Source organism: Stigmatopora argus, chromosome 6 (assembly GCF_051989625.1).
Source record: "Stigmatopora argus isolate UIUO_Sarg chromosome 6, RoL_Sarg_1.0, whole genome shotgun sequence".
NCBI classification, from domain to species: Eukaryota; Metazoa; Chordata; class Actinopteri; order Syngnathiformes; family Syngnathidae; genus Stigmatopora; species Stigmatopora argus.
Genome location: NC_135392.1, coordinates 17829165 through 17847677, shown reverse-complemented (window position 1 = coordinate 17847677; position 18513 = coordinate 17829165). Strand labels below are relative to the sequence as shown.

The 18513-nt window shown below is 46.5% G+C and overlaps 45 non-coding genes across 45 annotated transcripts; all 45 read right to left on the bottom strand.

Moving 5' to 3' along the window:
• Positions 1–68: 68 nt before the first annotated feature.
• On the bottom strand, positions 69–151 carry trnal-cag (transfer RNA leucine (anticodon CAG)). Its single transcript has one exon. It is a non-coding gene; the product is annotated as a tRNA-Leu (tRNA).
• A 317-nt stretch (positions 152–468) lies between these two features.
• Positions 469–551, bottom strand: trnal-cag (transfer RNA leucine (anticodon CAG)). The gene has a single exon. It is a non-coding gene; the product is annotated as a tRNA-Leu (tRNA).
• A 451-nt stretch (positions 552–1002) lies between these two features.
• trnal-uag (transfer RNA leucine (anticodon UAG)) lies at positions 1003–1085 on the bottom strand. Its single transcript has one exon. It is a non-coding gene; the product is annotated as a tRNA-Leu (tRNA).
• Positions 1086–1802: 717 nt separating this feature from the next.
• On the bottom strand, positions 1803–1885 carry trnal-aag (transfer RNA leucine (anticodon AAG)). Its single transcript has one exon. It is a non-coding gene; the product is annotated as a tRNA-Leu (tRNA).
• A 463-nt stretch (positions 1886–2348) lies between these two features.
• On the bottom strand, positions 2349–2431 carry trnal-uag (transfer RNA leucine (anticodon UAG)). Its single transcript has one exon. It is a non-coding gene; the product is annotated as a tRNA-Leu (tRNA).
• Positions 2432–2548: 117 nt separating this feature from the next.
• On the bottom strand, positions 2549–2631 carry trnal-cag (transfer RNA leucine (anticodon CAG)). Its single transcript has one exon. It is a non-coding gene; the product is annotated as a tRNA-Leu (tRNA).
• Positions 2632–3566: 935 nt separating this feature from the next.
• trnal-uag (transfer RNA leucine (anticodon UAG)) lies at positions 3567–3649 on the bottom strand. The gene has a single exon. It is a non-coding gene; the product is annotated as a tRNA-Leu (tRNA).
• A 117-nt stretch (positions 3650–3766) lies between these two features.
• On the bottom strand, positions 3767–3849 carry trnal-cag (transfer RNA leucine (anticodon CAG)). The gene has a single exon. It is a non-coding gene; the product is annotated as a tRNA-Leu (tRNA).
• A 117-nt stretch (positions 3850–3966) lies between these two features.
• Positions 3967–4049, bottom strand: trnal-uag (transfer RNA leucine (anticodon UAG)). The gene has a single exon. It is a non-coding gene; the product is annotated as a tRNA-Leu (tRNA).
• A 117-nt stretch (positions 4050–4166) lies between these two features.
• Positions 4167–4249, bottom strand: trnal-aag (transfer RNA leucine (anticodon AAG)). Its single transcript has one exon. It is a non-coding gene; the product is annotated as a tRNA-Leu (tRNA).
• A 555-nt stretch (positions 4250–4804) lies between these two features.
• On the bottom strand, positions 4805–4887 carry trnal-uag (transfer RNA leucine (anticodon UAG)). The gene has a single exon. It is a non-coding gene; the product is annotated as a tRNA-Leu (tRNA).
• A 318-nt stretch (positions 4888–5205) lies between these two features.
• trnal-uaa (transfer RNA leucine (anticodon UAA)) lies at positions 5206–5288 on the bottom strand. Its single transcript has one exon. It is a non-coding gene; the product is annotated as a tRNA-Leu (tRNA).
• A 557-nt stretch (positions 5289–5845) lies between these two features.
• trnal-cag (transfer RNA leucine (anticodon CAG)) lies at positions 5846–5928 on the bottom strand. Its single transcript has one exon. It is a non-coding gene; the product is annotated as a tRNA-Leu (tRNA).
• A 117-nt stretch (positions 5929–6045) lies between these two features.
• Positions 6046–6128, bottom strand: trnal-uag (transfer RNA leucine (anticodon UAG)). Its single transcript has one exon. It is a non-coding gene; the product is annotated as a tRNA-Leu (tRNA).
• Positions 6129–6245: 117 nt separating this feature from the next.
• On the bottom strand, positions 6246–6328 carry trnal-aag (transfer RNA leucine (anticodon AAG)). Its single transcript has one exon. It is a non-coding gene; the product is annotated as a tRNA-Leu (tRNA).
• A 263-nt stretch (positions 6329–6591) lies between these two features.
• trnal-uag (transfer RNA leucine (anticodon UAG)) lies at positions 6592–6674 on the bottom strand. Its single transcript has one exon. It is a non-coding gene; the product is annotated as a tRNA-Leu (tRNA).
• A 117-nt stretch (positions 6675–6791) lies between these two features.
• On the bottom strand, positions 6792–6874 carry trnal-aag (transfer RNA leucine (anticodon AAG)). The gene has a single exon. It is a non-coding gene; the product is annotated as a tRNA-Leu (tRNA).
• Positions 6875–7483: 609 nt separating this feature from the next.
• trnal-uag (transfer RNA leucine (anticodon UAG)) lies at positions 7484–7566 on the bottom strand. Its single transcript has one exon. It is a non-coding gene; the product is annotated as a tRNA-Leu (tRNA).
• A 117-nt stretch (positions 7567–7683) lies between these two features.
• On the bottom strand, positions 7684–7766 carry trnal-uag (transfer RNA leucine (anticodon UAG)). The gene has a single exon. It is a non-coding gene; the product is annotated as a tRNA-Leu (tRNA).
• A 117-nt stretch (positions 7767–7883) lies between these two features.
• trnal-aag (transfer RNA leucine (anticodon AAG)) lies at positions 7884–7966 on the bottom strand. The gene has a single exon. It is a non-coding gene; the product is annotated as a tRNA-Leu (tRNA).
• A 117-nt stretch (positions 7967–8083) lies between these two features.
• trnal-aag (transfer RNA leucine (anticodon AAG)) lies at positions 8084–8166 on the bottom strand. The gene has a single exon. It is a non-coding gene; the product is annotated as a tRNA-Leu (tRNA).
• A 409-nt stretch (positions 8167–8575) lies between these two features.
• trnal-aag (transfer RNA leucine (anticodon AAG)) lies at positions 8576–8658 on the bottom strand. Its single transcript has one exon. It is a non-coding gene; the product is annotated as a tRNA-Leu (tRNA).
• Positions 8659–9576: 918 nt separating this feature from the next.
• Positions 9577–9659, bottom strand: trnal-aag (transfer RNA leucine (anticodon AAG)). The gene has a single exon. It is a non-coding gene; the product is annotated as a tRNA-Leu (tRNA).
• A 409-nt stretch (positions 9660–10068) lies between these two features.
• On the bottom strand, positions 10069–10151 carry trnal-uag (transfer RNA leucine (anticodon UAG)). Its single transcript has one exon. It is a non-coding gene; the product is annotated as a tRNA-Leu (tRNA).
• A 117-nt stretch (positions 10152–10268) lies between these two features.
• On the bottom strand, positions 10269–10351 carry trnal-uag (transfer RNA leucine (anticodon UAG)). Its single transcript has one exon. It is a non-coding gene; the product is annotated as a tRNA-Leu (tRNA).
• Positions 10352–10468: 117 nt separating this feature from the next.
• Positions 10469–10551, bottom strand: trnal-cag (transfer RNA leucine (anticodon CAG)). Its single transcript has one exon. It is a non-coding gene; the product is annotated as a tRNA-Leu (tRNA).
• A 117-nt stretch (positions 10552–10668) lies between these two features.
• trnal-cag (transfer RNA leucine (anticodon CAG)) lies at positions 10669–10751 on the bottom strand. The gene has a single exon. It is a non-coding gene; the product is annotated as a tRNA-Leu (tRNA).
• A 117-nt stretch (positions 10752–10868) lies between these two features.
• Positions 10869–10951, bottom strand: trnal-uag (transfer RNA leucine (anticodon UAG)). The gene has a single exon. It is a non-coding gene; the product is annotated as a tRNA-Leu (tRNA).
• A 317-nt stretch (positions 10952–11268) lies between these two features.
• trnal-aag (transfer RNA leucine (anticodon AAG)) lies at positions 11269–11351 on the bottom strand. The gene has a single exon. It is a non-coding gene; the product is annotated as a tRNA-Leu (tRNA).
• A 118-nt stretch (positions 11352–11469) lies between these two features.
• Positions 11470–11552, bottom strand: trnal-aag (transfer RNA leucine (anticodon AAG)). The gene has a single exon. It is a non-coding gene; the product is annotated as a tRNA-Leu (tRNA).
• A 409-nt stretch (positions 11553–11961) lies between these two features.
• trnal-uag (transfer RNA leucine (anticodon UAG)) lies at positions 11962–12044 on the bottom strand. Its single transcript has one exon. It is a non-coding gene; the product is annotated as a tRNA-Leu (tRNA).
• A 517-nt stretch (positions 12045–12561) lies between these two features.
• trnal-uag (transfer RNA leucine (anticodon UAG)) lies at positions 12562–12644 on the bottom strand. The gene has a single exon. It is a non-coding gene; the product is annotated as a tRNA-Leu (tRNA).
• Positions 12645–12761: 117 nt separating this feature from the next.
• Positions 12762–12844, bottom strand: trnal-aag (transfer RNA leucine (anticodon AAG)). Its single transcript has one exon. It is a non-coding gene; the product is annotated as a tRNA-Leu (tRNA).
• Positions 12845–13307: 463 nt separating this feature from the next.
• trnal-uag (transfer RNA leucine (anticodon UAG)) lies at positions 13308–13390 on the bottom strand. The gene has a single exon. It is a non-coding gene; the product is annotated as a tRNA-Leu (tRNA).
• Positions 13391–13507: 117 nt separating this feature from the next.
• trnal-cag (transfer RNA leucine (anticodon CAG)) lies at positions 13508–13590 on the bottom strand. Its single transcript has one exon. It is a non-coding gene; the product is annotated as a tRNA-Leu (tRNA).
• Positions 13591–13707: 117 nt separating this feature from the next.
• trnal-aag (transfer RNA leucine (anticodon AAG)) lies at positions 13708–13790 on the bottom strand. The gene has a single exon. It is a non-coding gene; the product is annotated as a tRNA-Leu (tRNA).
• Positions 13791–13907: 117 nt separating this feature from the next.
• Positions 13908–13990, bottom strand: trnal-aag (transfer RNA leucine (anticodon AAG)). Its single transcript has one exon. It is a non-coding gene; the product is annotated as a tRNA-Leu (tRNA).
• Positions 13991–14599: 609 nt separating this feature from the next.
• trnal-uag (transfer RNA leucine (anticodon UAG)) lies at positions 14600–14682 on the bottom strand. The gene has a single exon. It is a non-coding gene; the product is annotated as a tRNA-Leu (tRNA).
• Positions 14683–14999: 317 nt separating this feature from the next.
• Positions 15000–15082, bottom strand: trnal-uag (transfer RNA leucine (anticodon UAG)). The gene has a single exon. It is a non-coding gene; the product is annotated as a tRNA-Leu (tRNA).
• An 861-nt stretch (positions 15083–15943) lies between these two features.
• trnal-cag (transfer RNA leucine (anticodon CAG)) lies at positions 15944–16026 on the bottom strand. Its single transcript has one exon. It is a non-coding gene; the product is annotated as a tRNA-Leu (tRNA).
• A 117-nt stretch (positions 16027–16143) lies between these two features.
• trnal-aag (transfer RNA leucine (anticodon AAG)) lies at positions 16144–16226 on the bottom strand. Its single transcript has one exon. It is a non-coding gene; the product is annotated as a tRNA-Leu (tRNA).
• A 117-nt stretch (positions 16227–16343) lies between these two features.
• On the bottom strand, positions 16344–16426 carry trnal-aag (transfer RNA leucine (anticodon AAG)). The gene has a single exon. It is a non-coding gene; the product is annotated as a tRNA-Leu (tRNA).
• Positions 16427–17035: 609 nt separating this feature from the next.
• trnal-uag (transfer RNA leucine (anticodon UAG)) lies at positions 17036–17118 on the bottom strand. Its single transcript has one exon. It is a non-coding gene; the product is annotated as a tRNA-Leu (tRNA).
• Positions 17119–17435: 317 nt separating this feature from the next.
• Positions 17436–17518, bottom strand: trnal-uag (transfer RNA leucine (anticodon UAG)). Its single transcript has one exon. It is a non-coding gene; the product is annotated as a tRNA-Leu (tRNA).
• An 861-nt stretch (positions 17519–18379) lies between these two features.
• trnal-aag (transfer RNA leucine (anticodon AAG)) lies at positions 18380–18462 on the bottom strand. Its single transcript has one exon. It is a non-coding gene; the product is annotated as a tRNA-Leu (tRNA).
• Between the last annotated feature and the right edge of the window lie 51 nt (positions 18463–18513).

Sequence of the window (18513 nt, the reverse complement as noted above, 5' to 3'; positions counted from 1 at the left end):
CGGAACACACGTTTGATAAAGTACCCAATTTTTAAGAGTAGATAACCTTTTTGTCATCTAAAGCATTCTGTCAGAAGTGGGATTTGAACCCACGCCTCCAGTGGAGACTGCGACCTGAACGCAGCGCCTTAGACCGCTCGGCCATTCTGACTCCTGCTCTCATTTTTGGGCTAACTTCCCGTAAACGAACTGGTTTTTAGCAGAACTCAAGGTTGACAAAGTACCCAATTTTTCAGAGTAGATCACCTTTTTGTAATCTAAAACAGGCTGTCAGAAATGGGATTTTAACCCACGCCTCCAGTGGACACTGCAACCTGAACTCAGCGCCTTAGACCGCTCGGCCATTCTGACTCGGACTCTCGTTTTTGGGCTAACTTCCCGTAAACGAACTGGTTTTTAGCAGAACTCAAGGTTGACAAAGTACCCAATGTTTCAGAGTAGATCACCTTTTTGTAATCTAAAACAGGCTGTCAGAAGTGGGATTTGAACCCACGCCTCCAGTGGAGACTGCGACCTGAACGCAGCGCCTTAGACCGCTCGGCCATTCTGACTCCCTCTTGCATACATGCGGTAACTTTGGCTAAAAGCACAAGTTTTTAGCGGAACACAAGTTTGATAAAGTACCCAATTTTTAAGAGTAGATAACCTTTTTGTCATCTAAAACATTCTGTCAGAAGTGGGATTTGAACCCACGCCTCCAGTGGAGACTGCGACCTGAACGCAGCGTCTTAGACCGCTCGCCCATTCTGACTCCTGCCCTCATTTTTGGGCTAAGATCACCTTTTTGTCATCTAAAACATTCTGTCAGAAGTGAGATTTGAACCCAAGCCTCCAGTGGAGACTGCGACCTGAACGCAGCACCTTAGACCACTCGGCCATTCTGACTCCAATTCTCGTTTTTGGGCTAACTTCCCGTAAACGAACTGGTTTTTAGCAGAACTCAAGGTTGACAAAGTACCCAATGTTTCAGAGTAGATCACCTTTTTGTAATCTAAAACAGGCTGTCAGAAGTGGGATTTGAACCCACGCCTCCAGTGGAGACTGCGACCTAAACGCAGCGCCTTAGACCACTCGGCCGTTCTGACTCCCTCTTGCATACTTGCGGTAACTTTGGCTAAAAGCATAAGTTTTTAGCGGAACACAAGTTTGATAAAGTACCCAATTTTTAAGAGTAGATCACCTTTTTGTCATCTAAAACATTCTGTCAGAAGTGGGATTTGAACCCACGCCTCCAGTGGAGACTGCGACCTGAACGCAGTGCCTTAGACCGCTCGGTCATTCTGACTCCTGCTCTCATTTAAGGGCTAACTTCCCGTAAACGAACTGGTTTTTAGCAGAACTCAAGGTTGAATAAGTACCCAACGTTTCAGAGTAGATCACCTTTTTGTAATCTAGAACAGGCTGTCAGAAACAGGATTTTAACCCACGCCTCCAGTGGACACTGCAACCTGAACTCAGCGTCTTAGACCGCTCGGCCATTTTGACTCGGACTCTCGTTTTTGGGCTAACTTCCCGTAAACGAACTGGTTTTTAGCAGAACTCAAGGTTGACAAAGTACCCAAAGTTTCAGAGTAGATCACCTTTTTGTAATCTAGAACAGGCTGTCAGAAACGGGATTTTAACCCACGCCTCCAGTGGACACTGCAACCTGAACTCAGCGTCTTAGACCGCTCGGCCATTTTGTCTCGGACTCTCGTTTTTGGGCTAACTTCCCGTAAACGAACTGGTTTTTAGCAGAACTCAAGGTTGACAAAGTACCCAATGTTTCAGAGTAGATCACCTTTTTGTAATCTAAATCATTCTGTCAGAAGTGGGATTTGAACCCACGCCTCCAGTGGAGACTGCGATCTTAACGCAGCGCCTTAGACCGCTCGGCCATTCTGACTCCCACTTGCACACTAGGGGTAACTTTGGATAAACGCACAAGTTTTAAGAGAAACACAAGACTGTCAGAAAAGGGGATTCGGACCTAGGCCTACAGTTGAAACTGAGACCTTAACGCAGCACCTTAGACCACTCGGCCATTCTGACTCCAATTCTCGTTTTTGGGCTAACTTCCCGTAAACGAACTGGTTTTTAGCAGAACTCAAGGTTGACAAAGTACCCAATTTTTCAGAGTAGATCACCTTTTTGTAATCTAAAACAGGCTGTCAGAAATGGGATTTTAACCCACGCCTCCAGTGGACACTGCAACCTGAACTCAGCGCCTTAGACCGCTCGGCCATTCTGACACGGACTCTCGTTTTTGGGCTAACTTCCCGTAAACGAACTGGTTTTTAGCAGAACTCAAGGTTGACAAAGTACCCAATGTTTCAGAGTAGATCACCTTTTTGTAATCTAAAACAGGCTGTCAGAAGTGGGATTTGAACCCACGCCTCCAGTGGAGACTGCGACCTAAACGCAGCGCCTTAGACCACTCGGCCATTCTGACTCCCTCTTGCATACATGCGGTAACTTTGGCTAAAAGCAGAAGTTTTTAGCGGAACACAAGTTTGATAAAGTACCCCATTTTTAAGAGTAGATAACCTTTTTGTCATCTAAAACATTCTGTCAGAAGTGGGATTTGAACCCACGCCTCCAGTGGAGACTGCGACCTGAACGCAGCGCCTTAGACCGCTCGGCCATTCTGACTCCTGCTCTCATTTTTGGGCTAACTTCCCGTAAACGAACTGGTTTTTAGCAGAACTCAATGTTGAATAAGTACCCAACGTTTCAGAGTAGATCACCTTTTTGTAATCTAAAAGAGGCTGTCAGAAGTGGGATTTGAACCCAAGACTCCAGTGGAGACTTCGACCTTAACGCAGCGCCTTAGACCGCTCGGCCATTCTGACTCCCTCTTGCATACTTGTGGTAACTTTGGCTAAAAGCACAAGTTTTTAGCGGAACACAAGTTTTTAGCGGAACACAAGTTTGACAAAGTACCCAATGTTTAAGAGTAGATCACCTTTTTGTCATCTAAATCTTTCTGTCAGAAGTGGGATTTGAACCCACGCCTCCAGTGGAGACTGCGACCTGAACGCAGTGCCTTAGACCGCTCGGTCATTCTGACTCCTGCTCTCATTTAAGGGCTAACTTCCCGTAAACGAACTGGTTTTTAGCAGAACTCAAGGTTGAATAAGTACCCAACGTTTCAGAGTAGATCACCTTTTTGTAATCTAGAACAGGCTGTCAGAAACGGGATTTTAACCCACGCCTCCAGTGGACACTGCAACCTGAACTCAGCACCTTAGACCGCTCGGCCATTTTGACTCGGACTCTCGTTTTTGGGCTAACTTCCCGTAAACGAACTGGTTTTTAGCAGAACTCAAGGTTGACAAAGTACCCAAAGTTTCAGAGTAGATCACCTTTTTGTAATCTAGAACAGGCTGTCAGAAGTGGGATTTGAACCCACGCCTCCAGTGGACACTGCAACCTGAACTCAGCGCCTTAGACCACTCGGCCATTTTGTCTCGGACTCTCGTTTTTGGGCTAACTTCCCGTAAACGAACTGGTTTTTAGCAGAACTCAAGGTTGACAAAGTACCCAAAGTTTCAGAGTAGATCACCTTTTTGTAATCTAGAACAGGCTGTCAGAAGTGGGATTTGAACCCACGCCTCCAGTGGAGACTGCGACCTAAACGCAGCGCCTTAGACCACTCGGGCATTCTGACTCCCTCTTGCATACATGCGGTAACTTTGGCTAAAAGCACAAGTTTTTAGCGGAACACAAGTTTGATAAAGTACCCAATTTTTAAGAGTAGATCACCTTTTTGTCATCTAAAACATTCTGTCAGAAGTGGGATTTGAACCCACGCCTCCAGTGGAGACTGCGACCTGAACGCAGTGCCTTAGACCGCTCGGCCATTCTGACTCCTGCTCTCATTTTTGGGCTAACTTCCCATAAACGAACTGGTTTTTAGCAGAACTCAAGGTTGAATAAGTAACACTCGTTTCAGAGTAGATCACCTTTTTGTAATCTAGAACAGGCTGTCAGAAGTGGGATTTGAACCCACGCCTCCAGTGGAGACTGCGACCTAAACGCAGCGCCTTAGACCACTCGGCCACCCTGACTCCCTCTTGCATACATGCGGTAACTTTGGCTAAAAGCACAAGTTTTTAGCGGAACACAAGTTTGATAAAGTACCCAATTTTTAAGAGTAGATCACCTTTTTGTCATCTAAAACATTCTGACAGAAGTGGGATTTGAACCCACGCCTCCAGTGGAGACTGCGACCTTAACGCAGCGCCTTAGACCGCTCGGCCATTCTGACTCCCACTTGCACATTTGGGGTAACTTTGGCTAAACGCACAAGTTTTTAGTGGAACACAAGACTGTCAGAAGAGGGGATTTGGACCTAGGCCTACAGTTGAGACTGCGACCTTAACGCAGCACCTTAGACCACTCGGCCATTCTGACTCCCACTTGTACACTCGGGGTAACTTTGGCTAAACGCACAAGTTTTTAGTGGAACACAAGACTGTCAGAAGAGGGGATTCGGACCTAGGCCTACAGTTGAGACTGCGACCTTAACGCAGCACCTTAGACCACTCGGCCATTCTGACTCCCACTTGTACACTCGGGGTAACTTTGGATAAACGCACAAGTTTTAAGAGAAACACAAGACTGTCAGAAAAGGGGATTCGGACCTAGGCCTACAGTTGAGACTGCGACCTTAACGCAGCACCTTAGACCACTCGGCCGTTCTGACTCCAACTCTCGTTTTTGAGCTAACTTCCCGTAAACGAACTGGTTTTTAGCAGAACTCAAGGTTGACAAAGTACCCAATTTTTCAGAGTAGATCACCTTTTTGTAATCTAAAACAGGCTGTCAGAAGTGGGATTTAAACCCACACCTCCAGTGGAGACTGCGACCTAAACGCAGCGCCTTAGACCGCTCGGCCAATCTGACTCCCACTTGCTTACTTGGGGTAACTTTGGGTACACCCACAAGTTTTTAGAGGAATACAAGTTTGACAATGTACCCAATGTTTAAGAGTAGATCAACTTTTTTTTCATCTAAAATAGCCTGTCAGAAGAGGAATTCGGACCCACGCCTCCAATGGAGACTGCGACCTAAACGCAGCGCCTTAGACCGCTCAGCCATTCTGACTCCTGCTCTCATTTTTGGGCTAACTTCCCGTAAACGAACTGGTTTTTAGCAGAACTCAAGGTTGACAAAGTACCCAACGTTTCAGAGTAGATCACCTTTTTGTAATCTAAATCAGGCTGTCAGGCGTGGGATTTGAACCCACGCCTCCAGTGGAGACTGCGACTTAAACGCAGCGCCTTAGACCGCTCGGCCATTCTGACTCCCTCTTGCATACTTGCGGTAACTTTCGCTAAACGCACAAGTTTTTAGCGGAACACAAGTTTGACAAAGTACCCAATGTTTAAGAGTAGATCACCTTTTTGTCATCTAAAACAGCCTGTCATGAGAGGGATTCGGACACGCACATCCAGTAGAGACTGCGACCTTAACGCAGCATCTCAGACCGCTTGGCCATTCTGACTCCAACTCCCGTTTTCAGGCTAACTTCCGCTAAACGAACTGGTTTTTAGCAGAACACAAGGATGACAAAGTACCCAATGTTTCAGAGTAGATCACCTTTTGTCATCTAAAACAGCCTGTCAGAAGTGGGATTTGAACCCACACCTCCAGTGGAGACTCAACCTGAACGCAGCTCCTTAGACCGCTCGGCCAATCTGACTCCCACTTGCTTACTTGGGGTAACTTTGGGTACACCCACAAGTTTTTAGCGGAATACAAGTTTGACAATGTACACAATGTTTAAGAGTAGATCAACTTTTTTTTCATCTAAAATAGCCTGTCAGAAGAGTAGATGACCTTTTTGTAATCTAGAACAGGCTGTCAGAAGTGGGATTTGAACCCACGCCTCCAGTGGAGACTGCGACCTGAACGCAGTGCCTTAGACCGCTCGGCCATTCTGACTCCTGCTCTCATTTTTGGGCTAACTTCCCATAAACGAACTGGTTTTTAGCAGAACTCAAGGTTGAATAAGTAACACTCGTTTCAGAGTAGATCACCTTTTTGTAATCTAGAACAGGCTGTCAGAAGTGGGATTTGAACCCACGCCTCCAGTGGAGACTGCGACCTAAACGCAGCGCCTTAGACCACTCGGCCACCCTGACTCCCTCTTGCATACATGCGGTAACTTTGGCTAAAAGCACAAGTTTTTAGCGGAACACAAGTTTGATAAAGTACCCAATTTTTAAGAGTAGATCACCTTTTTGTCATCTAAAACATTCTGACAGAAGTGGGATTTGAACCCACGCCTCCAGTGGAGACTGCGACCTTAACGCAGCGCCTTAGACCGCTCGGCCATTCTGACTCCCACTTGCACATTTGGGGTAACTTTGGCTAAACGCACAAGTTTTTAGTGGAACAGAAGACTGTCAGAAGAGGGGATTTGGACCTAGGCCTACAGTTGAGACTGCGACCTTAACGCAGCACCTTAGACCACTCGGCCATTCTGACTCCAATTCTCGTTTTTGGGCTAACTTCCCGTAAACGAACTGGTTTTTAGCAGAACTCAAGGTTGACAAAGTACCCAATTTTTCAGAGTAGATCACCTTTTTGTAATCTAAAACAGGCTGTCAGAAGTGGGATTTGAACCCACGCCTCCAGTGGAGACTGCGACCTAAACGCAGCGCCTTAGACCACTCGGCCACCCTGACTCCCTCTTGCATACATGCGGTAACTTTGGCTAAAAGCACAAGTTTTTAGCGGAACACAAGTTTGATAAAGTACCCAATTTTTAAGAGTAGATCACCTTTTTGTCATCTAAAACATTCTGACAGAAGTGGGATTTGAACCCACGCCTCCAGTGGAGACTGCGACCTTAACGCAGCGCCTTAGACCGCTCGGCCATTCTGACTCCCACTTGCACATTTGGGGTAACTTTGGCTAAACGCACAAGTTTTTAGTGGAACACAAGACTGTCAGAAGAGGGGATTCGGACCTAGGCCTATAGTTGAGACTGCGACCTTAACGCAGCACCTTAGACCACTCGGCCATTCTGACTCCCACTTGTACACTCGGGGTAACTTTGGATAAACGCACAAGTTTTAAGAGAAACACAAGACTGTCAGAAAAGGGGATTCGGACCTAGGCCTACAGTTGAGACTGCGACCTTAACGCAGCACCTTAGACCACTCGGCCATTCTGACTCCAATTCTCGTTTTTGGGCTAACTTCCCGTAAACGAACTGGTTTTTAGCAGAACTCAAGGTTGACAAAGTACCCAATTTTTCAGAGTAGATCACCTTTTTGTAATCTAAAACATTCTGTCAGAAGTAGGAATTGAACCCACGCCTCCAGTGGAGACTGCGACCTGAACGCAGCGCCTTAGACCGCTCGGCCATTTTGACTCGGACTCTCGTTTTTGGGCTAACTTCCCGTAAACGAACTGGTTTTTAGCCGAACTCAAGGTTGACAAAGTACCCAAAGTTTCAGAGTAGATCACCTTTTTGTAATCTAGAACAGGCTGTCAGAAGTGGGATTTGAACCCACGCCTCCAGTGGAGACTGCGACCTAAACGCAGCGCCTTAGACCACTCGGGCATTCTGACTCCCTCTTGCATACATGCGGTAACTTTGGCTAAAAGCACAAGTTTTTAGCGGAACACAAGTTTGATAAAGTACCCAATTTTTAAGAGTAGATCACCTTTTTGTCATCTAAAACATTCTGTCAGAAGTGAGATTTGAACCCAAGCCTCCAGTGGAGACTGCGACCTAAACGCAGCACCTTGGACCGCTCGGCCATTCTGACTCCTGCTCTCATTTTTGGGCTAACTTCCCGTAAACGAACTGGTTTTTAGCAGAACTCAAGGATGACAAAGTACCCAATGTTTCAGAGTAGATCACCTTTTTGTCATCTAAAACAGGCTGTCAGAAGTGGGATTTGAACCCACGCCTCCAATGGAGACTGCGACCTTAACGCAGCGCCTTAGACCGCTCGGCCATTCTGACTCCCTCTTGCCTACTTGCGGTAACTTTGGCTAAAAGCACAAGTTTTTAGCGGAACACAAGTTTGATAAAGTACCCAATTTTTAAGAGTAGATCACCTTTTTGTCATCTAAATCATTCTGTCAGAAGTGGGATTTGAACCCACGCCTCCAGTGGAGACTGCGACCTTAACGCAGCGCCTTAGACCGCTCGGCCATTCTGACTCCCGCTTGCACACTTGGGGTAACTTTGGCTAAACGCACAAGTTTTTAGTGGAACACAAGACTGTCAGAAGAGGGGATTCGGACCTAGGCCTATAGTTGAGACTGCGAACTTAACGCAGCACCTTAGACCACTCGGCCATTCTGACTCCCACTTGTACACTCGGGGTAACTTTGGATAAACGCACAAGTTTTAAGAGAAACACAAGACTGTCAGAAAAGGGGATTCGGACCTAGGCCTACAGTTGAGACTGCGAACTTAACGCAGCACCTTAGACAGCTCGGCCATTCTGACTCCAACTCTCGTTTTTGGGCTAACTTCCCGTAAACGAACTGGTTTTTAGCAGAACTCAAGGTTGACAAAGTACCCAATGTTTCAGAGTAGATCACCTTTTTGTCATCTAAAAGAGCCTGTCAGAAGTGGGATTTGAACCCACGCCTCCAATGGAGACTGCGACCTTAACGCAGCGCCTTAGACCGCTCGGCCATTCTGACTCCCTCTTGCATACTTGCGGTAAGTTTGGCTAAAAGCACAAGTTTTTAGCGGAACACAAGTTTGATAAAGTACCCAATTTTTAAGAGTAGATCACCTTTTTGTCATCTAAATCATTCTGTCAGAAGTGGGATTTTGAACCCACGCCTCCAGTGGAGACTGCGACCTGAACGCAGTGCCTTAGACTGCTCGGCCATTCTGACTCCTACTCTCATTTTTGGGCTAACTTCCCATGAACGAACTGGTTTTCAGCAGAACTCAAGGTTGACAAAGTACCCAAAGTTTCAGAGTAGATCACCTTTTTGTAATCTAGACAGGCTGTCAGAAGTGGGATTTGAACCCACGCCTCCAGTGGAGACTGCGACCTAAATGCAGTGCCTTAGACAACTCGGGCATTCTGACTCCCTCTTGCATACATGCGGTAACTTTGGCTAAAAGCACAAGTTTTTAGCGGAACACAAGTTTGACAAAGTACCCAATTTTTAAGAGTAGATAACCTTTTTGTCATCTAAAACATTCTGACAGAAGTGAGATTTGAACCCAAGCCTCCAGTGGAGACTGCGACATGAACGCAGCGCCTTGGACCGCTCGGCCATTCTGACTCCTGCTCTCATTTTTGGGCTAACTTCCCGTAAACGAACTGGTTTTTAGCAGAACTCAAGGTTGAATAAGTACCCAACGTTTCAGAGTAGATCACCTTTTTGTAATCTAAAAGAGGCTGTCAGAAGTGGGATTTGAACCCAAGACCCCAGTGGAGACTTCGACCCTTAACGCAGCGCCTTAGACCGCTCGGCCATTCTGACTCCCTCTTGCATACTTGCGGTAACTTTGGCTAAAAGCACAAGTTTTTAGCGGAACACAAGTTTGACAAAGTACCCAATGTTTAAGAGTAGATCACCTTTTTGTCATCTAAATCATTCTGTCAGAAGTGGGATTTGAACCCACGCCTCCAGTGGAGACTGCAACCTTAACGCAGCGCCTTAGACCGCTCGGCCATTCTGAATCCCACTTGCACATTTGGGGTAACTTTGGCTAAACGCACAAGTTTTTAGTGGAACACAAGACTGTCAGAAGAGGGGATTTGGACCTAGGCCTACAGTTGAGACTGCGACCTTAACGCAGCACCTTAGACCACTCGGCCATTCTGACTCCCACTTGTACACTCGGGGTAACTTTGGATAAACGCACAAGTTTTAAGAGAAACACAAGACTGTCAGAAAAGGGGATTCGGACCTAGGCCTACAGTTGAGACTGCGACCTTAACGCAGCACCTTAGACCACTCGGCCGTTCTGACTCCAACTCTCGTTTTTGAGCTAACTTCCCGTAAACGAACTGGTTTTTAGCAGAACTCAAGGTTGACAAAGTACCCAATTTTTCAGAGTAGATCACCTTTTTGTAATCTAAAACAGGCTGTCAGAAGTGGGATTTAAACCCACACCTCCAGTGGAGACTGCGACCTAAACGCAGCGCCTTAGACCGCTCGGCCAATCTGACTCCAACTTGCTTACTTGGGGTAACTTTGGGTACACCCACAAGTTTTTAGCGGAATACAAGTTTGACAATGTACCCAATTTTTCAGAGTAGATCACCTTTTTGTCATCTAAAAGAGCCTGACAGAAGTGGGATTTGAACCCACGCCTCCAGTGGAGACTGCGACCTAAACGCAGCGCCTTAGACCACTCGGCCATTCTGACTCCCTCTTGCATACATGCGGTAACTTTGGCTAAAAGCACAAGTTTTTAGCGGAACACAAGTTTGATAAAGTACCCACTTTTTAAGAGTAGATAACCTTTTTGTCATCTAAAACATTCTGTCAGAAGTGGGATTTGAACCCACGCCTCCAGTGGAGACTGCGACCTGAGCGCAGCGCCTTAGACCACTCGGCCATTCTGACTCCCTCTTGCATACATGCGGTAACTTTGGCTAAAAGCACAAGTTTTTAGCGGAACACAAGTTTGATAAAGTACCCAATTTTTACGAGTAGATAACCTTTTTGTCATCTAAAACATTCTGTCAGAAGTGGGATTTGAACCCACGCCTCCAGGGGAGACTGCGACCTGAACGCAGCGCCTTATACCGCTCGGCCATTCTGACTCCTGCTCTCATTATTGGGCTAACTTCCCGTAAACGAACTGGTTTTTAGCAGAACTCAAGGTTGACAAAGTACCCACAGTTTCAGAGTAGAACACCTTTTTGTAATCTAGAACAGGCTGTCAGAAGTGGGATTTGAACCCACGCCTCCAGTGGAGACTGCGACCTAAACGCAGCGCCTTAGACCACTCGGGCATTCTGACTCCCTCTTGCATACATGCGGTAACTTTGGCTAAAAGCACAAGTTTTTAGCGGAGCACAAGTTTGATAAAGTACCCAATTTTTAAGAGTAGATCACCTTTTTGTCATCTAAAGCATTCTGTCAGAAGTGAGATTTGAACCCAAGACTCCAGTGGAGACTGCGACCTGAACGCAGCGCCTTGGACCGCTCGGCCATTCTGACTCCTGCACTCATTTTTGGGGTAACTTCCCGTAAACGAACTGGTTTTTAGCAGAACTCAAGGATGACAAAGTACCTAATGTTTCAGAGTAGATCACCTTTTTGTCATCTAAAACAGGCTGTCAGAAGTGGGATTTGAACCCACGCCTCCAATGGAGACTGCGACCTTAACGCAGCACCTTAGACCGCTCGGCCATTCTGACTCCCTCTTGCCTACTTGCGGTAACTTTGGCTAAAAGCAAAAGTTTTTAGCGGAACACAAGTTTGATAAAGTACCCAATTTTTTAAGAGTAGATCACCTTTTTGTCATCTAAATCATTCTGTCAGAAGTGGGATTTGAACCCACGCCTCCAGTCGAGACTGCGACCTTAACGCAGCGCCTTAGACCGCTCGGCCATTCTGACTCCCACTTGCACACTTGGGGTAACTTTGGCTAAACGCACAAGTTTTTAGTGGAACACAAGACTGTCAGAAGAGGGGATTCGGACCTAGGCCTATAGTTGAGACTGCGAACTTAACGCAGCACCTTAGACCACTCGGCTATTCTGACTCCCACTTGTACACTCGGGGTAACTTTGGCTAAACGCACAAGTTTTTAGTGGAACACAAGACTGTCAGAAGAGGGGATTCGGACCTAGGCCTATAGTTGAGACTGCGACCTTTACGCAGCACCTTAGACCACTCGGCCATTCTGACTCCAACTCTCGTTTTTGGGCTAACTTCCCGTAAACGAACTGGTTTTTAGCAGAACTCAAGGTTGACAAAGTACCCAATGTTTCAGAGTAGATCACCTTTTTGTCATCTAAAAGAGCCTGACAGAAGTGGGATTTGAACCCACACCTCCAGTGGAGACTACGACCTAAACGCAGCGCCTTAGACCACTCGGCCATTCTGACTCCCTCTTGCATACATGCGGTAACTTTGGCTAAAAGCACAAGTTTTTAGCGGAACACAAGTTTGATAAAGTACCCAATTTTTAAGAGTAGATCACCTTTTTGTCATCTAAAGCATTCTGTCAGAAGTGAGATTTGAACCCAAGCCTCCAGTGGAGACTGCGACCTGAACGCAGCGCCTCAGACCGCTCGGCCATTCTGACTCCTGCTCTCATTTTTGGGCTAACTTCCCGTAAACGAACTGGTTTTTAGCAGAACTCAAGGTTGACAAAGTACCCAATTTTTCAGAGTAGATCACCTTTTTGTAATCTAAAACAGGCTGTCAGAAATGGGATTTTAACCCATGCCTCCAGTGGACACTGCAACCTGAACTCAGCGCCTTAGACCGCTCGGCCATTCTGACTCGGACTCTCGTTTTTGGGCTAACTTCCCGTAAACGAACTGGTTTTTAGCAGAACTCAAGGTTGACAAAGTACCCAATGTTTCAGAGTAGATCACCTTTTTGTAATCTAAAACAGGCTGTCAGAAGTGGGATTTGAACCCACGCCTCCAGTGGAGACTGCGACCTAAACGCAGCGCCTTAGACCACTCGGGCATTCTGACTCCCTCTTGCATACATGCGGTAACTTTGGCTAAAAGCACAAGTTTTTAGCGGAACACAAGTTTGATAAAGTACCCAATTTTTAAGAGTAAATCACCTTTTTGTCATCTAAATCATTCTGTCAGAAGTGGGATTTGAACCCACGCCTCCAGTGGAGACTGCGACCTTAACGCAGCGCCTTAGACCGCTCGGCCATTCTGACTCCCACTTGCACACTAGGGGTAACTTTGGATAAACGCACAAGTTTTAAGAGAAACACAAGACTGTCAGAAAAGGGGATTCGGACCTAGGCCTACAGTTGAAACTGAGACCTTAACGCAGCACCTTAGACCACTCGGCCATTCTGACTCCAATTCTCGTTTTTGGGCTAACTTCCCGTAAACAAACTGGTTTTTAGCAGAACTCAAGGTTGACAAAGTACCCAATTTTTCAGAGTAGATCACCTTTTTGTAATCTAAAACAGGCTGTCAGAAATGGGATTTTAACCCACGCCTCCAGTGGACACTGCAACCTGAACTCAGCGCCTTAGACCGCTCGGCCATTCTGACACGGACTCTCGTTTTTGGGCTAACTTCCCGTAAACGAACTGGTTTTTAGCAGAACTCAAGGTTGACAAAGTACCCAATGTTTCAGAGTAGATCACCTTTTTGTAATCTAAAACAGGCTGTCAGAAGTGGGATTTGAACCCACGCCTCCAGTGGAGACTGCGACCTAAACGCAGCGCCTTAGACCACTCGGCCATTCTGACTCCCTCTTGCATACATGCGGTAACTTTGGCTAAAAGCACAAGTTTTTAGCGGAACACAAGTTTGATAAAGTACCCAATTTTTAAGAGTAGATAACCTTTTTGTCATCTAAAACATTCTGTTAGAAGTGGGATTTGAACCCACGCCTCCAGTGGAGACTGCGACCTGAACGCAGCGCCTTAGACCGCTCGGCCATTCTGACTCCTGCTCTCATTTTTGGGCTAACTTCCCGTAAACGAACTGGTTTTTAGCAGAACTCAAGGTTGAATAAGAACCCAACGTTTCAGAGTAGATCACCTTTTTGTAATCTAAAAGAGGCTGTCAGAAGTGGGATTTGAACCCACGCCTCCAGTGGAGACTTCGACCTTAACGCAGCGCCTTAGACCGCTCGGCCATTCTGACTCCCTCTTGCATACCTGCGGTAACTTTGGCTAAAAGCACAAGTTTTTAGCGGAACACAAGTTTGACAAAGTACCCAATGTTTAAGAGTAGATCACCTTTTTGTCATCTAAATCATTCTGTCAGAAGTGGGATTTGAACCCACGCCTCCAGTGGAGACTGCGACCTTAACGCAGCGCCTTAGACCGCTCGGCCATTCTGACTCCCACTTACACATTTGGGGTAACTTTGGCTAAACGCACAAGTTTTTAGTGGAACACAAGACTGTCAGAAGAGGGGATTTGGACCTAGGCCTACAGTTGAGACTGCGACCTTAACGCAGCACCTTAGACCATTCGGCCATTCTGACTCCCACTTGTACACTCGGGGTAACTTTGGATAAACGCACAAGTTTTAAGAGAAACACAAGACTGTCAGAAAAGGGGATTCGGACCTAGGCCTACAGTTGAGACTGCGACCTTAACGCAGCACCTTAGACCACTGGGCCATTCTGACTCCAACTCTCGTTTTTGAGCTAACTTCCCGTAAACGAACTGGTTTTTAGCAGAACTCAAGGTTGACAAAGTACCCAATTTTTCAGAGTAGATCACCTTTTTGTAATCTAAAACAGGCTGTCAGAAATGGGATTTTAACCCACGCCTCCAGTGGACACTGCAACCTGAACTCAGCGCCTTAGACCGCTCGGCCATTCTGACTCGGACTCTCGTTTTTGGGCTAACTTCCCGTAAACGAACTGGTTTTTAGCAGAACTCAAGGTTGACAGGGTACCCAATGTTTCAGAGTAGATCACCTTTTTGTAATCTAAAACAGGCTGTCAGAAGTGGGATTTGAACCCACGCCTCCAGTGGAGACTGCGACCTAAACGCAGCGCCTTAGACCACTCGGCCATTCTGACTCCCTCTTGCATACATGCGGTAACTTTGGCTAAAAGCACAAGTTTTTAGCGGAACACAAGTTTGATAAGGTACCCAATTTTTAAGAGTAGATAACCTTTTTGTCATCTAAAAAATTCTGTCAGAAGTGGGATTTGAACCCACGTCTCCAGTGGAGACTGCTACCTGAATGCAGCGCCTTAGACCGCTCAGCCATTCTGACTCCTGCTCTCATTTTAGGGCTAACTTTCCGTAAACGAACTGGTTTTTAGCAGAACTCAAGGTTGAATAAGTACCCAATGTTTCAGAGTAGATCACCTTTTTGTAATCTAAATCAGGCTGTCAGAAGTGGGATTTGAACCCACGCCTCCAGTGGAGACTGCGACCTAAACGCAGCGCCTTAGACCGCTCGGCCATTCTGACTCCCTCTTGCATACTTGCGGTAACTTTCGCTAAACGCACAAGTTTTTAGCGGAACACAAGTTTGACAAAGTACCCAATGTTTAAGAGTAGATCACCTTTTTGTCATCTAAAACAGCCTGTCAGGAGAGGGATTCGGACACGCACATCCAGTAGAGACTGCGACCTTAACGCAGCATCTCAGACCGCTTGGCCATTCTGACTCCAACTCCCGTTTTCAGGCTAACTTCCGCTAAACGAACTGGTTTTTAGCAGAACGCAAGGATGACAAAGTACCCAATGTTTCAGAGTAGATCACCTTTTGTCATCTAAAACAGCCTGTCAGAAGTGGGATTTGAACCCACGCCTCCAGTGGAGACTCAACCTGAACGCAGCTCCTTAGACCGCTCGGCCAATCTGACTCCCACTTGCTTACTTGGGGTAACTTTGGGTACACCCACAAGTTTTTAGCGGAATACAAGTTTGACAATGTACCCAATGTTTAAGAGTAGATCAACTTTTTTTTCATCTAAAATAGCCTGTCAGAAGAGGAATTCGGACCCACGGCTCCAATGGAGACTGCGACCTTAACGCAGCACCTTAGACCGCTCGGCAATTCTGACTCCCACTTGCACACTTGGGGTAACTTTGGCTAAACGCACAAGTTTTTAGTGGAACACAAGACTGTCAGAAGAGGGGATTCGGACCTAGCCCTACAGTGGAAACTGCGACCTTAACGCAGAACCTTAGACCGCTCGGCCATTCTGACTCCGACTCTCGTTTTTGGGCTAACTTCCGTAAACGAATTGGTTTTTAGCAGAACTCAAGGTTGACAAAGTACCCAATGTTTCAGAGTAGATCAGCTTTTTGTCATCTAAAACATTCTGTCAGAAGTGGGATTTGAACCCACGCCTCCAGTGGAGACTGCGACCTGAGCGCAGCGCCTTAGACCGCTCGGCCATTCTGACTCCTGCTCTCATTTTTGGGCTAACTTCCCGTAAACGAACTGGTTTTTAGCAGAACTCAAGGTTGAATAAGAACCCAACGTTTCAGAGTAGATCACCTTTTTGTAATCTAAAAGAGGCTGTCAGAAGTGGGATTTGAACCCACGCCTCCAGTGGAGACTTCGACCTTAACGCAGCGCCTTAGACCGCTCGGCCATTCTGACTCCCTCTTGCATACCTGCGGTAACTTTGGCTAAAAGCACAAGTTTTTAGCGGAACACAAGTTTGACAAAGTACCCAATGTTTAAGAGTAGATCACCTTTTTGTCATCTAAATCATTCTGTCAGAAGTGGGATTTGAACCCACGCCTCCAGTGGAGACTGCGACCTTAACGCAGCGCCTTAGACCGCTCGGCCATTCTGACTCCCACTTACACATTTGGGGTAACTTTGGCTAAACGCACAAGTTTTTAGTGGAACACAAGACTGTCAGAAGAGGGGATTTGGACCTAGGCCTACAGTTGAGACTGCGACCTTAACGCAGCACCTTAGACCATTCGGCCATTCTGACTCCCACTTGTACACTCGGGGTAACTTTGGATAAACGCACAAGTTTTAAGAGAAACACAAGACTGTCAGAAAAGGGGATTCGGACCTAGGCCTACAGTTGAGACTGCGACCTTAACGCAGCACCTTAGACCACTGGGCCATTCTGACTCCAACTCTCGTTTTTGAGCTAACTTCCCGTAAACGAACTGGTTTTTAGCAGAACTCAAGGTTGACAAAGTACCCAATTTTTCAGAGTAGATCACCTTTTTGTAATCTAAAACAGGCTGTCAGAAATGGGATTTTAACCCACGCCTCCAGTGGACACTGCAACCTGAACTCAGCGCCTTAGACCGCTCGGCCATTCTGACTCGGACTCTCGTTTTTGGGCTAACTTCCCGTAAACGAACTGGTTTTTAGCAGAACTCAAGGTTGACAAAGTACCCAATGTTTCAGAGTAGATCACCTTTTTGTAATCTAAAACAGGCTGTCAGAAGTGGGATTTGAACCCACGCCTCCAGTGGAGACTGCGACCTAAACGCAGCGCCTTAGACCACTCGGCCATTCTGACTCCCTCTTGCATACATGCGGTAACTTTGGCTAAAAGCACAAGTTTTTAGCGGAACACAAGTTTGATAAGGTACCCAATTTTTAAGAGTAGATAACCTTTTTGTCATCTAAAACATTCTGTCAGAAGTGGGATTTGAACCCACATCTCCAGTGGAGACTGCTACCTGAATGCAGCGCCTTAGACCGCTCAGCCATTCTGACTCCTGCTCTCATTTTAGGGCTAACTTTCCGTAAACAAACTGGTTTTTAGCAGAACTCAAGGTTGAATAAGTACCCAACGTTTCAGAGTAGATCACCTTTTTGTAATCTAAATCAGGCTGTCAGAAGTGGGATTTGAACCCACGCCTCCAGTGGAGACTGCGACCTAAACGCAGCGCCTTAGACCGCTCGGCCATTCTGACTCCCTCTTGCATACTTGCGGTAACTTTCGCTAAACGCACAAGTTTTTAGCGGAACACAAGTTTGACAAAGTACCCAATGTTTAAGAGTAGATCACCTTTTTGTCATCTAAAACAGCCTGTCAGGAGAGGGATTCGGACACGTACATCCAGTAGAGACTGCGACCTTAACGCAGCATCTCAGACCGCTTGGCCATTCTGACTCCAACTCCCGTTTTCAGGCTAACTTCCGCTAAACGAACTGGTTTTTAGCAGAACGCAAGGATGACAAAGTACCCAATGTTTCAGAGTAGATCACCTTTTGTCATCTAAAACAGCCTGTCAGAAGTGGGATTTGAACCCACGCCTCCAGTGGAGACTCAACCTGAACGCAGCTCCTTAGACCGCTCGGCCAATCTGACTCCCACTTGCTTACTTGGGGTAACTTTGGGTACACCCACAAGTTTTTAGCGGAATACAAGTTTGACAATGTACCCAATGTTTAAGAGTAGATCAACTTTTTTTTCATCTAAAATAGCCTGTCAGAAGAGGAATTCGGACCCACGGCTCCAATGGAGACTGCGACCTTAACGCAGCACCTTAGACCGCTCGGCAATTCTGACTCCCACTTGCACACTTGGGGTAACTTTGGCTAAACGCACAAGTTTTTAGTGGAACACAAGACTGTCAGAAGAGGGGATTCGGACCTAGCCCTACAGTGGAAACTGCGACCTTAACGCAGAACCTTAGACCGCTCGGCCATTCTGACTCCGACTCTCGTTTTTGGGCTAACTTCCGTAAACGAATTGGTTTTTAGCAGAACTCAAGGTTGACAAAGTACCCAATGTTTCAGAGTAGATCAGCTTTTTGTCATCTAAAACATTCTGCCAGAAGTGGATTTCGAACCCACGCCTCCAGTGGAGACTGCGACCTTAACGCAGCGCCTTAGACCGCTCGGCCATTCTGACTCCCACTTGCACACTTGGGGTAACTTCGGTTAAACGCACAAAATTTTAGTG